Here is a 14,299-nt window from a genome sequence, read left to right on the forward strand (position 1 = left end):
GTGCTTGCAGTGCTTGCTGGAAAACAAATGGGAGTTCTTTGTGTGCACAGACATGGGTGAAAAATTCCACTCATGGTAATAACACCCAGGCACTGACAGACTGATCCATGCAGGTAGATGGTGTTCTACTCTATATGTAGAAACATTTGTTTTATTCTGTACTTTGTATTGTTCACTCCCCACGTGTGCTTATAAAGCCTCTGCTGGTGTTTGAAGGTGGTAACTCACTAACTGTGTGAATCCCTGTAAGTGCCATTCTGGGCTACATTGAAATAGCCAAGCCCAAGTCAAATTGTGTTATGTTAATGTCAGATTGTGGCCATGGTTAACAGGTTTATCACTATTATGTAGAATTGCTTATGCCAGTCATGTTTCAGGCACAAATGTTCAACCTTTTTATCCCTACACTGGGGGTAAAAATGGGCCTGAGTGATCTAGAACAGCATTCCAGCAACTTAACACAGAATATCAAGTGATTGTTTTTTAGATGCACAGTGTTTCTTCCAGTCAAAAAAGACCCACCTTCATATTCTTCACCTATCCTTTTGTTGCGCTCTTCCCTGTCATGCATGCATATGTATAAATACGGTACAGTGGCCGTACTTCCCAAGGAAAAAAGGGTTAATGTGTAATAACTTGTCCTTTTAGGACAGTATTCATCATATATGTCTCTGCTTGACTGTGTACTGTCTCAAGGTTCTAAATTGGGTCCCATTTTCTTGTCTTTATAAATGCTCACCTTGGGGTCCATTTTTAAAAAGACATCTGTTTTCATTGCTTTGCAAATGATCAGCATATATCTGCCTATAGAAACCAACCGCCATGTTTCTATTCAGGCTCTGGTGAAACGTCTTTCTGTTTCCAAGATAATGTAAAACTACCGAACAGCTTTAGGACCACAACCAGCATTAATCAAACCTTTTTTCACCACCAACTTCACTAAATGAAATGCCTCACATGGATCCATATGTCAGGCAGTGCAACGCTGTTTCCTGTCAAGGGCACATGTGAAATAATTTATTGCTGTACCCAGTTCTAAAATCACACTGAAAACTCACTTATATAAATATAATTATCAGATAAAAATTGTGTTAACTGTAAATTTACCTGAGAAGGATTTTAGACAGGACTGAAAGCCTGGAGGCCAAATTAAAGTTTTTAACTATGTTCAAGTTTTAATGTATGGAGCCAGAAGAAGACTGGTTAAAAATGTGAGCAACTGGCAATAAGCAATAACATCTGCTGAGACCTTTAAGCAACATGTACAGGAGACATGGATTTAATTCATTTCCAAAAACTCAATCACACTACTTATTAATAATTAATTCGTCAGATTTATTCTTATTGTAAAAAAAATGAACATAAGCCCCAGCAATTCTCAGGTGTTTCTTCAGCAGTTCCACTGAAAGGAATCTACTTTATCATATAGCATTGAAGCTGCACTGTAGAGGAACACAAGGCTCTTATGAGAGTGCTGAGGGAGGCAGAGTGCATCATGGGAGCTAGGTTTCCCTCCCTCCATTAGATATACGAGCACTGACACACACTCCCAGCCCAATGAATCATCAAAGACTCTCACCACCCTAATCAACACCTCTTCCAGGCCTGTCAGAACTTGTGGCTTGTGAAACATTATAAATACATGCTCTGTAACACAATGCAAATTATGTTTATTTATTTATTTATCTTTCTATTGCCAGACAGATTTAGACTCTAAAAGCTCCCTGAAAAGAGTGGTGTATAGTAGTGAGTGGACAGGATGACTAAAGAAGAGAAAGAGCTGGTTCCACAGAAGAGGGGCCTGAAAACTGAAGGCTCTGCCTCCCATTCTACTTTTAAATACTCTACGAACAACAAGTAGGCCTGCAGTGTGAGAGCGAAGTGCTCTAATAGGGTGATATGGTACTACAAGGTCATTAAGATAAGATGGGGCCTGATTATTTAAGACCTTGTATGTGAGGAGCAGGATTTTGAATTCAATCCTGGATTTAACAGGAAGCCAATGAAGGGAAGCCAAAACAGGAGAAATCTGCTCTCTCTTTCTAGTCCCTGTCAGGACTCTTGCTGCAGCATTTTGGATCAGCTGAAGGCTTTTCAGGGAGTTTTTAGGACATCCTGATAATAATGAATTACAGTAGTCCAGCCTGGAAGTAATAAATGCATGAACTAGTTTTTCAGCGTCACTCTGAGACAGGATATTTCTAATTTTAGAGATGTTGCGCAAATGGAAGAAAGCAGTCTTACATATCTGTTTAACATGTGCACTGAAGGACATGTCCTGGTTAAATTCAACTTCTGTAGCAGAGTTAAGACAAATCTCTTCCTGTTATATAGAAGAAAAGCAAACAAAAAACAAAAGCTATTTTATATTTTGGATTTAATTGATGAGTGTATGAGCTTCACTTCATTCTCAAATTCTCAACTTCAACTCTAAAACACACACAAATACATAACTTATAACCTGAAGAAGAAAAGGTGTTACTTGTTCAGGAAATTCATCATTTACCATAGAAAAATAGTTTTTTGCTCTATAGAGATGACCTCCGTAAAGCTATAAGAACTTTTTATTCATCACTGATTGAACAAAATAAGAAACAACATCTGTCAAAAATAGTCCTCTAAGCTAAGATAGCACCTCCAACAGCAAAAGCTACTGTGTACCTCACAGCTCCACCTGTGCCAAGTAGCAGCGACAAACTCAGGTAGGTTGTAGATTCTCAAAAATCCCATCCACTGTTCTCTATCCATCCTTCAAAAAGTGCACTAGCAAAATTTTCTGGGACCAGGATTCTAGGTTCTCTTTCTCGATCCCTTATTCAAATATACCGTTTTCAAAACTGTCCCCACTGTCAGCACACCGTACATAATGACCTAAAACAATCATTGCTTGTAAATCTATAGACTCATCTCATTCTTCCACCCCTCGATCAGATTAAACCACCCAGAATGATTGACAGCCACAAGGGTCTGATCATCATGCACGCTTAAGCTCCAACTCCAGCTAAAGAGCTCAGTACTCTGGAGTTTGCTTCTGCATTTTCCCGTTATAGAGACATTATATAAGTAGATCATCATTTCATCATCATCATCATCACTTTTGGTCTTGAGCTATGATTCGACGGCAACTGCTTCTATCAGAACCACATCCCATTCACTTCAAAAGCTTCTGCTTGCATACAGCAGTTCAACAAGAGCAGTTGTCCTGCAAGAAATGTGGAGCACAATCCTGCTTCAGCTTGTGTGATCAAAATAACTAATATTAACACATCTGGGGTCACCTGCTTGGCTCTAATCACTCCAATCACTCTTCCAAAACCCCAAACTCCTGAATCCACACTGTATTTCGTGAGTATTCGGCTGCCCCAAGGCATAGATGCGAGGGCTAGACCTGTAATGCACCTAGGAGGCCTCATAATTTGCAATTATTTCAAATACATCAGATGTTTGATGTCAGTCTCACTATCTGCAATCCTGCTCCTTTCTCAGAGGTGGGTATTCCTGCCCAGCAGGGCCGCACAGCTCCACTAACCCTCAGCGTTATCCAGTTCCAGGTCTCTCTGCCCGTGGAGAACCTCAGCTGTTTTAATGTCCTCCTCCAAATCCATTTTCTTACTTTCTAATACAAACAACAGCTGCATCAAGGCTTCCCTTTGCTTCTTATTTTCTTTTACTAGCATCACCTAAATCCTTCCTTCTTGACAGGATCATTCTGGACAACTTTTCCAAGCTGAAATGTAGTCCTGGCAATATCTCTTCGCCATCTCAAATGGCATCATCTTCTTCTATGATCAGCTTTTATGCTTGATGGCATTGGCTACACACATTCAGCTGGGTTTTGGGGGTTAACATGGTGGAAGTTAGTTCCCAATGCCTCCAAAACTGTTTACTATCAACTTTGTTCATTTATGAAATCTACACAGTAGGTATTGCTACCTTACGCAAATGAAGTAAATTGACATTAAAGATAAACTCACCCTTAAGTTTTTATGAGCGATTGGGCTATTACCTCCAGCCGAAAAATCCCAGCATGCTTTACTGAGCATGCTTTTCAGAGTCCAGCCACGTCACTACCTGATTCAGGTTCTGCTCACTCGAACACTTCTCCTACCATTACATCCCCCATTTTTCACGACACATTCGCTTGACTCCGCTTCAGTCCCTGACCACCCAATCCAGGTCACTGGCTGCTTGTCATTAAAAGTCTGCCTACCAGTTGAATATTCACCCCACATTCCCTTCCTTTTTCAATTTATTCACTTCTCATTAGTAGTACATGGGGATATGCCTGACCCGGGAGCCACTTCCAGTCCCCTCTGAGGCCTTCCCCAACCGCAGCCTTAATTAATGTTCAAGACATCTGCCATTATCTGAAATGCTGGTCTCAGCTAGTGAATTTAGACAATCTTAAATATGACAACCCTATCTCTATTAATAGGCTACGTACTGCAGGCATTCAAGCTGGTGGTAGTTACATAAAAATGTTAGACCGTTACTTAAAAAGCTATAAATTGACCCATCTGTCTCAGGCCAATCTCCAACCTTCCTTTTATCTCAAAAAGTCTTGAAAGTAGTTGTTAAACAGCTAACAGACATTCTGTGGGGGAATGTTTAGTTTGAAGATTTTCAGTCAGGTTTACAGCTTTAGTGAAGGTTACAAATAAACTTCTTATGGTTTCAGTAGAGTGGACTCATCTCTGTGCTGGTCCTGCTAGACCTCAGTTTAACATTGTATACTGTTGACCACAATATTTTATTACGGCAATCAGAGCACACTGTAGGTATTAAAGGTACTGCGCTGCAGTGGTTTGTATCATATTTGTCTAATAGGTTCCAATTTGGTCTATTAGTGCTAGATAAAGTTAACTATGGAGTACAACAGGGCTCTGTGGTAGGACCAATTCTGTTTAAATTATACATGCTTCCAATTAATTAAACTTAAAACATAAAGACCTAGATGGTGTCTGATTTTCTGCTTCTAAATTACTCTGGATGGCATTACCTTGGTCTGTATTATCACTGAGTAATCTTGGAGTCATTTTTGACCAGGACATGTCCTTCAACGCACATATTAAACAAATATGTAAGACTGCTTTCTTCCATTTGTGCAACATCTCTAAAGTTAGAAATATCCTGTCTCAGAGTGACGCTGAAAAGCTAGTTCATGCATTTATTACTTCCAGGCTGGACTACTGCAATTCTTTATTATCAGGATGTCCTAAAAACTCGCTGAAAAGCCTTCAATTAATCTGACAGGGGATTTCTTTAAATCACCCCGTAGTTCTTCAGCTAAGACCCCCGAGTTAGAAAACACAAACACTGCAGTTATCTTTCACTCGCGAGGGGCAGTCATGAAACGCAAGACCTGCGCCTCATGACTGTCTGCGTCCTTTATTTATACAAGATTGTCTGTGTGTGTGTGTATCTGTGTGTGTGTGTGTGTGTGTGTGTGTGTGTGTGTGTGTGTGTGTGTGTGTGTGTGATACAAAGATAACAACGTCACTCAGAGCAGCGGGTTTTTCCCTTTTCTACATCTGTATGTTCTCGTAAAAGAGCTGAGGTTTCTCTTCTCTACATCTAAATGTTCTCTGAAAACAGGAAGTGGTTAGTAGCTGAATAAGTTCATCACACAAGTTATTAGGTGAAAAGTCACGTAGACATTTGCTTAGTGATAAGTAAAAGAATAAATTTCATGTAGCTGATCACATTATATACAATTTTCTTTTGACATAATCCAAAATCCTGCAGCAAGAGTGCTGACAGGGACTAGAGAGAGAGAGCAGATCTCTCCTGTATTGACTTCCCTTCATTGGCTCCCTGTTAAATCCATGCAGCCCCAGGGACACATTGCTTGACACCTTCATAACCATTGAGGATGACATTTAAATGAAGAACATTTTGTGAGATTGGCAATGTGTAGTAGCTATAACATTAATAGTAGCCACGACCTCTAACAGTATGTTTTGATTTCACACCATTGTGTGGAGTAGCGTCATTAAGAGTAGTGATGTAATCCAAATAATACATAAACCTTATAAAAAAGTCCTTTCAAAATAATATTTAATATACAAAATGGCTCTTGAGAACCACTAAAAATTGCTTTTTTCTCTTGTTCCAACTTTTTCATAACCAAATTGCATGTCAAATGTCAAAGTTAAAATGGCTTCCTTTTATTATTTATTTTGTTGGTACACACCTCTTAAAAAATTTTTAAAAAAACAAACCAATTTATTTAACATCAACATTATGCACTGCAAGTAATGTGCTGCAACATATGTGTTACTGAAACCTATTAAGCCTGGAAGGAAGAGACAAAACAGTGAGTGACATGACAAAGATCTTGTGCTAATGCTAATGACAGACCAAAACCTTCCATAGACCAATGGTATATTTTGTATTTTTCCAATTTGTTTTAGACTTGGTTGAGTGTGTCGCTGTAAATAATTCTGTTACCCATATTACAAAAAAAAGAAAAAGAAAAAATAATTCAAGGTTTCCTTCCATTATTTATATATGACTAAATCTATCCTTGATTTTCAAAGTCCGTTACCTTCCACTGTCTGAGAAAACACTAGTTGTAGCACTGATTTACAACCATGTTGCTATACTTGTAAACCTGTTCCTAGACATTAAAGAACAGACAAACACAGATATTTATTTATCAGATTTATCTCATAGTCAAACATTTAAAAAAATTCTTTAAAAAAGCATTCTTTTATTTTCTTTATAATTTTTATTAAAGTCTAAATTGTTTCTGGACTGACCAAATTATTATTATTACTCCTACTATTACATGAAGTATTAATGATATTAGTTAATAACAGAATTTATTTTAACTGGCAGTGTCCATTTTCATTTCATTTTTTTGTTTGAATCATGCATTATCTTATCCAAACCCAACCCTTTGAGTCTAGTACTGAGGTTTTACTAGAATCAGAATCAGACAGTGGAAGCAATGGAAGACACACAAACCTCTTTATTTACAATTTTTATGTTTTTTTAAATTTTCATTTATTTATATTTGTTTATGTTTTATTATTATTAATATTATTATTTGTATAAACAATATTTCACTACCAGATAGCAAAGTGGTGGAATGGTTAGCAGTGTCACCCTAAAATGGTTTTAACCCTTCTGGTTTGTTTGCATGTTCTGCCTAGGGGAGTTAATTCTGATACATTGGTTTCTTGCCACAGCTTAAAGACATACAATGATTCTACACTGGCTGTAGGTGTAAGTGTGAGAGTGGCTGGAGTTGTTAGTCACTATGCTGTAGCCCTGCAATCTTGGAGGATCTGCCCCAGGTGTACCCTGCCTTTCACCTTATGTGAACTGAGATTGTCACTGGTTGGAATTTGGAGCTCAGTACCTTACTCAAAGATGTGTGGTGGGGAGTCTGTAATCAGTGCATAGTCAGATTTTGCAGCAGACTAGGTACAGTGCTGATGCCTCTTTACATAGATCATTTAATATCCCGTCTAAGCAAAATGTGCTTGATACTCAGTAAACATAAGATAACAGCTGCATCACTGACCTTGATAACCATCATGTGCCTTTGGCCTTATCCATTCGTGTAAATGCAAATGGAAAACTATTAAAGGCAGTTTGAACACTGTATGCACCATAGAACCAAATTAAAAAGACATATATTTTAATAGGCACTAGCCTCATCTGTGGCATTTACCACTTTCTGATTAATGGCTCAGCACTCTCATTTCAATAACCCATGAATAATTCTTCTCTGGTGCCAAAGTCATGATTAAGTGTATCCATTGAGAAGAAAAAAGTGGAAAACATAGATGTGTGAGATCACCTGGGAGTACCTCGAACATAACTGGCAGTTGGATATAGCAGAGTGGAGATACTTTTAATACACATGTGAGTTTTTTGAGATTATGTGGACCAAGCACCTTTACACCTGTCACATTGGCCCTTTTGGTAAGCACTGGCACACAGCACATTTCATTCATATTTAGGATAGGTAGTTACAGCAATTAATGCAATTTGAAAGGAAATTGTTTAAATTCAATAAAGGGTGTGGTGTTTCACTCGTCATCTGATTGTTGAGGTTTTCTATATTTTCTGTAAGATTGTAGGGACAAAAAGCATACACCACACTTAACAGTACCCTATACATAGAGATTACAGCTAAGATTGGCAAACACACATGGCAAAAGACTGTATGAAAATGATTTTGGCAAAAATGAATGTCTGGTAAATCAAAGGGGAACAGATCAGAGTTAATGTCAGTGTCTGCAGGTGGGGCAGGGTGGGCTCCAGTGTCAGTGTCCAGATCCTTTGCAGTCCCTCTCTTAGCAAGAGAGGAAACAGAATGTCCTTTGGAAGTTAGAGAGTCCCAAGTATGAAACAGTTGCATGTTCACAACATGATAAACACCTGCATCCACACCGGAGTCCACCCAAGTGAGCCCGTAGTTAATGTCACTGAGTCTCTGAGATACACACAATGGTCCCTCAAACAGTGTTGCAAGTTTAGCAGTAAAGTTAGACTGGGCATCTGACCTGGGGTGCGTCTTAACTCTAACAAGGTAACCAACATGGAACGTGGCGTGTCGACGTCTCAAGCCACAGTAATGTTTTTGTCTGTCATGGCTAAAGTCAAGAGCCACTCTGGTATGGTCGTGAGCTTCCTGTGGGGAGGCTCTAAGAGTCTCAGGCTAAAGTAAACCGGTTTATCACCATCTGCCCTAAAAGGCAGAGTGATAAGGTCAAGTGTTCAACTCATGACCATAACACATCATGGAAGGCGTCATACGTGTACTGTCATGGGGGGGCGGTATGCAGAAGAAAGCAAATCTGAGGGAGGGAGGGAGGGAGAAACTTATCCCATGACGTGTGCACCTACAAAAGCGCAGATTTCAGTCTTCAGAGTCCGGTTGGCGTGTTCAGTAGCGTTTGTCGAAGGGTGATATGCCGTAGTGAGTCTGTGCACCGAGCCTAAGGCAAAAACAACCTGCTCAAAAAGCTCACTCACAAAAGGAGACCCTCTGTCAGAAATCAGGTAAGTGGGTGTACCATGCCTACCAAAACTGTCAGTGACAAATTTACCATCTGCTACCTGAGATGTACTTCTTTGACAGCACTGGCTTCAACCCACTTAGTTAAATAGTCAACAAACACGATCGAATATGCATTACCAGCAGGGGTGCGGGGCAGTGGCCCAACAAAATCCACAGCCACATATTCCCAGGGTTTCTAGGGAACAATGAGAACCATAAGACCAGCTGCTTTTTTATGACTTGGCTTGGTGAGTTGGCACACTGAGCATGAAGTCAAATAGCGTTTTACATCAGCAGCCATTTTGGACAAGAAAAACCTAAAGCGCAGTCAAGCCAATGTCTTAGAAACACCCAAGTGTCCTGCTGTGGGGTGGTTGTGGCAATAGTCTAGCAAGATGACTCTTACGGAAGTAGGGGCAAACAGTTTCAGCTCTCAAAGGGTGTAGAGCACATGTGGACTCTCTGTAATACAAAAGAGAGTCATACACAACATACTGTAACAAGGAGGCACTGTCTGAGCTGTTCAGAGAGTCCCCTTCAATGTCTCTGGGGCGATCGTGGCTCAAAAGTTGGGAGTCCACCTTGTAATCGGAAGGTTGCCGGTTCGAGCCCCGGCTTGGACAGTCTCGGTCGCTGTGTCCTTGGGCAAGACACTTCACCCGTTGCCTGCTGGTGGTGGCCAGAGGGGTGCCAGTGTTCGGCAGCCTCGCCTCTGTCAGTGCGCCCCAGGGTGGCTGTGGCTACAATGTAGCTTGCCATCACCAGTATGTGAATGTGTGCGTGAATGGGTGGATGACTGGATGTATAAAGCGCTTTGGGGTCCTTAGGGACTAGTAAAGCGCTATATAAATACAGGCCATTTACCATTTACTCTGAGGAGTGGACCTGTGATATGATCACCTAAGTGCAGCTGTCTCAATTGTAAACAATCAGCCAGAGTAACGGGTGGCAGAGAATCTCCAAAGTGACGGCTTCTTCTGGTAAAAGATCTGTCGGCCTGTCACAAGTCGGGGTAAAGGATTGCACTTTGTTGTGTGCACCAGGCTTGTGCACATAACTCAAATCAAAGTCCTGCAGGCAAAGTGACCAGCGGGCGAGTCGGCCTGTTGAGTTTTGAGGAGAGATGAGCCACCTGAGGCTGTTGTAGTCAGTGAAGATAGTAACATGAACACCTTGAACATATGGCCGAAAGTGTTCCTTTTCTGAAGTGCAGTAGGGGAGTTCAGTTTTGTTAAGGGAGCGACTAGCAAAAGCCACAGCATAATTCTGAATTTAGCACCAATAATAACCAGTCAGGTAGAGGAACTGGCGGACATGCTTCATCGTGGTTGGGGTATTGAACTCCTTAACCGCCTTTACTTTATCTTGATTGGGTTTGACACCTGAAGTGATGTGGTGCATGAGGAAGGTGAATTCATCGAGGCAGAATTGGTACTTTTTGAGCTTCAAGGACAAGCCAGCAGCCTGGAGTCTGTCCAGCACTTCCTCAAGATCCACAAAGTGCTGTTCAAAGGTAGGTGAGGCAATGACAATGTCATCCAGGTAGACAGTGCATGTTTTGTAAATAAGGCCAGCAAGCACTGAGTTCATGAGTCTCTGAAAAGTTGCATGTGCATTGCCCAAAGGGTAGCACCCGAAACTGGAAGAAACAGCAGTTAGAGATGAAGGCAGTTTTAGGCTTAGAGTTCTCCGCCAAAGCAACCTACCAATAGCCTTGTGTAAAGTCCAATGTTGAGACAAACTTTCCCCTTGCCAGAAAGTCCAAAGACTCATCTACACACGAGGCAATGGATGAGAGTCTTTTCAGGTCACTTGGCAGAGCCCTTGAAAGTCCACACAAAACCTTGGTTCTGCGGCCGCTCTGTTTACAATGACTAAAGGAGCGGCCCAGGGGCTTGTGGAAGGTTCTATGATGTTGTCCTTTAACATTTGTTGCACCTGTTCTTCATCACACTTTTCTTAGTGGGCGATGTGCGATAGGGTGGGAGATTCACAGGTTTTGCATCGCCAGTCTCTACGACATGTTCAGTGAGAGCAGTATGAACAAGACAACCATCAAAAATAGAGCTAAATTTGCTGAGCAATTGAGTAACACATTCTTGTAGTTCTCCAAGAGGCTTGATTCACACAGTTTGGCTATTAAGTCTGAGTGAATCATTTCCAATTACATCACCGTTTTAGTTGAATGTGAGTAATTGTTTTGAAGGTCCTCTTCATCATCTGTGAGTGGGCAGGGGATGTCTTCAACTGTTCTTGTGTGAATGTGAATGGGCACAGAAGCTCGTGTCATACAATCCATATCCAGAATGAAAAGAGAAGTCAAATCTGGTATTATTGCAAAATGCTGGTAAAAGTTCTTGTTCATGAATCCAATATTGAGTCAAGTGACACCCTCAGGGACACAGGGAGCATTATTGGCGAGGTTAACTCTAGGACCATACCACTTACTTGTGTTTTAGGGTAGGAGTCATTGACTTGAATGAGATCCGCTCTTACACATGAGAGGGATGCACCCATGTTGAAGGTAGCATCCATGAATGAAGCATTGAAGTTCACTTTTGTTCTTAGTGAGGTATTCCAGTGGACTTTTGAAAAATTGTCTTTCGACCGTTTCCCTCGGAGTATTCTGTGGGAGGTGGTTCAGGAGTATGGGGTGTCTGGCTTGTTGATGAGAGCCGTTTGATCCTTATACAGCCAAGAGCTTATCGCATAGATGGCAATAAGTCAGGTTCATGCCTGGGGATCTCAGATGTTGTTCCTGGGATCTGCTAGACCCACTCACCCAGCTTGGGGTCACTGCACCGAGTGCACCAATTACCACTGGGACCACTGTTGCCTTCACCCTCCAGATCTTCTTGAGTTCTTCTCTGAGCCCTTGCTATTTCTTGAGCTTGTTGTGTTCCTTCAGCCTGATGTTGCCATCACTTGGTATGGATACATCTAACACTATGGTTGCCTTCCTCTGCTTCTCCACCACTACTATGTCCGGTTGGTTAGCCATCACCAGTTGGTCTGTTTGTATCTGGAAGTCCCACGGGATCTTAGCTCAGTCATTTTCAACCACTCTAGGTGGCGTGTTCCATTTTTCAGAACTTCTAGGCCATACTCAGCACACATGTTCATGTATACTGTGCCGGCCACTTGGTTATGGCATTCCATGTATCTCTGCCTCTGTGGATCTTGTGCTGAGAGCTTGCTTGTGTGCTGTCATGATTAGTGCCTTTGTGCTGTCTTTCAGTCCAGCTTTGTTCAGCTGCTGGTAGGATTTTTGGATGTCAGCCACTCCCTCTTTCTGCCAGTGGTACATACCACATACCACTAACCTCTGACTGAACAAACAAGTAGATTTCCCAAAATGTTGGCCTGTTTAAATTGATGTTTTAATAGACAGGCCATTGTGTTTTTTGCGCCTGAAAATTTCATCATTTTATTACATAGTGAAGTGAATCTTAGCTGCACAGTTTACATGATGTATCGATTTTGGAAGTTTACTACAGAGAGTGCACAACTGACTCATCCAAACTGTTAACAACTGTGGCTTTTATGATGGATTTCTTCCTACTTAATGGGTAAACAAATGACTGTGAGAGAGCTGAAGCAGTGTGAGCATTTTTCATCTCCTGCCATTAAGGCTGTTTACATCACTCAGTTCCTATTCCCAGCAGACTTTAAGAAAGCATCTCAAAATACTTTGCTATCAACAGACACTATTTGCATAACTCGGTTAGGTCTTGAGTATGACTTTAAGCTTGTTTTTTTTTTCTCTCACTTCAATTTCCTCTCATTGCTCTCAGTTTTTGTTTTTAGTATCAAAGACTTGCTGGATGACAGTCTTGTCATTAGTTCTACTCTAAGAACAGAATGGGGCAAAATGTCCCTTAAAGGTCTTATTGTAGTTGCTTGTATCTGTCATCACTTTACAGGACATTGTAGAGTTATTGGGATGTAAAGACATACAGTGTCATTTTGCTGTTTTTGCACTCTTTCTGTTCATACATAGCAATGAGAAAAAGCTGTTCAAATGTGGCCAGCTACCCAGCTCTGACAAATATTTAGAATTTCTGCATAGGGTAGTGCCATATCTGTTTGATATTCCCTTCTGTAATCTGTTGTTTGCTCTCGTAACAACACTGTATGAGACATAAAAACAATATTCAATGCTCCCTGAGCACTAGTGTTATACTAATACGTTTCTTATCATGTGGTCTTTACTTCCCACAGGGTGACTAGTGGTCATTTTACACATATACGTATAACATTATACCCACACACATGGAGTCCATTCAAATGCACTGCAGTTTCAGCCTCCTGCCACATTCCTGCAATGGTCATATTTCTCCAGTGGTTTACATTTCAAAAGTCCTGATGAGTGTTTTGGGGTTTTTGTCTCAAAGATCTTTGTCTGCATTAAAACAGTCCAACATCCAGTGACTGTTTTTGCATTAAAAAAAATCACATAGTGATGGTCAGGTACAAAGTTGACCCTTTCTTAAATTGAATATGCAATGTTAGACAGTTGTCTTCAGAGTTGTTGTCACCACTGTAAATGTTTGGTTTAAATTCATTGTGCGCATTGGTCAACCGGCATGCAGCCCGTTTCAGTTGCTCTGCTTTTTCCTCCATACTTTAACTTTTCGTACTTTTTTCTTTGTCTTTTACTTAGTCCTTCTTGTTAGTTTGTTTTAATAGGTGTTTGTTCTCCTTGTTGCTTGTTACGCATCAGAACATGTGAAATGAACGCTACAACACAGGTGGACGTCGAGGCAAGACTATATCTGCTGCTCGGTCTGTGGCTGTTCGTCAGTCTCGTGGAACACAACTTTGTTTTTGTAACCATTTCCCTCATTGCCGGGTTTCAAAAATGGCGGTTTTGATTTTCATGAACTAGACACTCTCGTGACTCATCATCACCAGCCAGTTGGTGGCATGCAGTCTGATGATGTCACATTTTAGCGCTATGCCATAATGGATAACCTTGAAAGCTGTGGCGAACCGTGCCAAGTCGATCTGATAAGGTACTACTGGAAAAGAGGCTTAGGAGTAGAAGGTGGTCAGAGGAGGCCTTAGCTGAACTACAGGGCTGGTTTGAGGTGACACACTAGGAGACACTCATGGTAAGGGCCCCAATGGGTTTACCAGGTGTATCACTGACTACATAACCTTTTGCACCGACTCCATTGTTCCAGCTTGGACTGTCCATTGTTACCCAAACAACAAGTTGTGGGTGACTAAGGACAACAAAGCTTTCACCTTAGAGGAGGTGGGAATGGTTCAGGTATTATT

The 14,299-nt window shown here is 41.1% G+C and overlaps 1 protein-coding gene across 1 annotated transcript in view; it reads left to right on the forward strand.

Moving 5' to 3' along the window:
• fhit (fragile histidine triad diadenosine triphosphatase) overlaps positions 1-14,299 on the forward strand; it is a 220,965-nt gene that overhangs the window by 157,876 nt on the left and 48,790 nt on the right. The gene's annotated exons all lie outside the window — the stretch shown is intronic.

Source organism: Oreochromis aureus, linkage group 5 (genome assembly GCF_013358895.1).
Source record: "Oreochromis aureus strain Israel breed Guangdong linkage group 5, ZZ_aureus, whole genome shotgun sequence".
Classification (NCBI taxonomy): Eukaryota; Metazoa; Chordata; class Actinopteri; order Cichliformes; family Cichlidae; genus Oreochromis; species Oreochromis aureus.